Source organism: Pteropus vampyrus, unplaced genomic scaffold (assembly GCF_000151845.1).
Source record: "Pteropus vampyrus isolate Shadow unplaced genomic scaffold, Pvam_2.0 Scaffold326, whole genome shotgun sequence".
NCBI classification, from domain to species: domain Eukaryota; kingdom Metazoa; phylum Chordata; class Mammalia; order Chiroptera; family Pteropodidae; genus Pteropus; species Pteropus vampyrus.
This window is the reverse complement of record NW_011889107.1, coordinates 1,784,930-1,787,085: the sequence shown is the minus strand read 5'-3', so window position 1 is coordinate 1,787,085 and position 2,156 is coordinate 1,784,930.

Genomic DNA, 2,156 nt, shown 5'->3' with positions numbered 1-2,156 from the left:
CTCTCTGTCTGCAGCCTTTCCCGCCTGCCGTGACTCAATTAATGATAAAGATAATAATAGCAAATGCTTATTAAGCTCTTACAGTGTGTTAGACACTACTCAGAGAACTTGCCCCGCCTTTTCTCACTTTTTCCTCTCATCAACCCAATGAGGTAGAGACTGTTATTTGCCCATTTTTCAGATGAGGAGGCTGAGGCATAGAGAGGTTGAGTAACCTTAAGTAGGGGGTGCCAAGATTCTGACCCCAGGAGTCCAGCTCTAGGGGCTGCGATCTTACCTGCCATACTATGCCTAACGTCCTGATTAGTCTGCCTGGTTGGAGGCTGATATGAGGACCAGGTGAGGCTTGAAGTTCAAGTCCTGTTCTTCCCCTCCCCGCAACTTTATACTGGGGAATCATTCCTTCCTTCTCACTCTCTCTCATTTGGGAAGCCTTCACTAGCAATCCCTCGGGGCTAGGCCCCATCCCAGATGCTGGGGACACAGCAGTGAATCAGACCCTGCCCTGTTCTCTGGTGGAGATGGGCCAGGATGTTGGCAGTTGTCTGGGCACCGTGGAGTCCAGCACAAAAGGGCCAAACCCAGACCCATACTGGGCATGGCTGAGAAGGCTTTTGGAGAAAGGTTGATGTTGAGACCTGAAAGATAAGTAGGAATAGGTGTCAACTAGGCCAAAAGAAGCAGGAAACAGCATTCCAGGCAGAGGGACCAGCATGGGCAAGCCCAGAGGTGAGACTGAACATGGCATTTGCAAAGAACTGCAAGAAGTCAGGAGAGTGGGAGACTAGAGGGGGCAGGAGGGGTACAGAGAAGAGCCTGAGACATGAGCAAGGCCAGGATGAGGACGTCAGGCTGCGGAGCAGTGACTTCCTGGAGGAGACAGAGTTCAGGAGAAGGAACTGAAGACGGAAGAGCCATGGACAGATTGGTGTTTAAGAAACACTTTCTGGATCTGGCAAGGAGGATGGTAGGGGAGGACTCTGCACAGAGCCCCGGGGGTACCATCCACTTCGCCTTTTCTTCCCTCTGCCTTCCCCTCACAGCCTAGCCCTGTGAGTGGCTTTTTTGGAGCTGCCCACTAACCCTGCCAGGGCCTGGCTGGACCTGGCCTGGAGCCCTAGGACTTTGCCTATAGGGAAAGTACAGCTGCTTATGTAAAGCCTGGCCTGGGGGAAGGTGTGTGTGTGGCTGAGCTTAGGGAGGCCTTAGAAGCAGAGGGGGTTGGCACAGGCCCCAAGGCTGACTTCAGAGGGGCCCTAGAGATATGCACTCAGGGTCTATGGGGGTCCTCAGAATAGTGGCCTTAGAACCACCCCATGAGAGCACCCAAGGGTTTGGCGCAGCTAATGGTGAGGTGCCCTGGAGAAAGGGGCAGAGCCCACGTGACCCAGCCTTCTCCAGTTCCCCCTCCCTCCCTTTCTCGCTGCTCAACAGGGTGTAGACATCACTGTCTCACCCTCACTCTATTGATAGGGAAACTGAGGCCCAGAACAGGGCACGGACTAAACTTAACTCAGTGCCAGAGCCCAGACTGGAGCCCAGGCTCAGCCCAAGCCCTCAGTTGTCCCCAACAACAATAAACAACAGTGAAAACCTTTTAGCAGAGCTGGCGGTCTGGTCCCCTCTGGGTGGTTTAGCTCTGAGCCTTAGCCTTTGGGTCTAATGCTACCTCCTACTGGGAAGGATTTGCTCCTCCAACTTGATGGTCCACAAAGCACTTTAAGGCATGCCTGGCCTAGTGTAAGGCTTAATTAATTAATGTTTGTTTAATGAATCCCACTGAATTCTCATAACCCTGTAGGAAGATACTATGACACTATTTTATATTGAGGTTCAGAAAAGAAAAAATGACTTGCCCATGATCATTCAGCTGAGACGTGACAGGTATCCAGGTACCTGTCTAGGACCCTTGATGGGTACAGTTCCAGTTTTGAGCCTGTGCTGATATCCCAAGCAAGATTCATCAGTCGACTGGGCAGTGTGTTCACGTGTGTGTGCGCGCAACCTGGCCAGCGGGCTGGAACTCAGCTCACATCACCCCTGTGTCTCAGGGCTCGTGCCAGGCTGCAGCTGCTGCCTCACAGGGAAGGGAACCTTTCCACTTGCCCTCCTGTATCGAGGGTTTTTTTTTTTTCTCTTGGCTTGGCTGGCTGGGG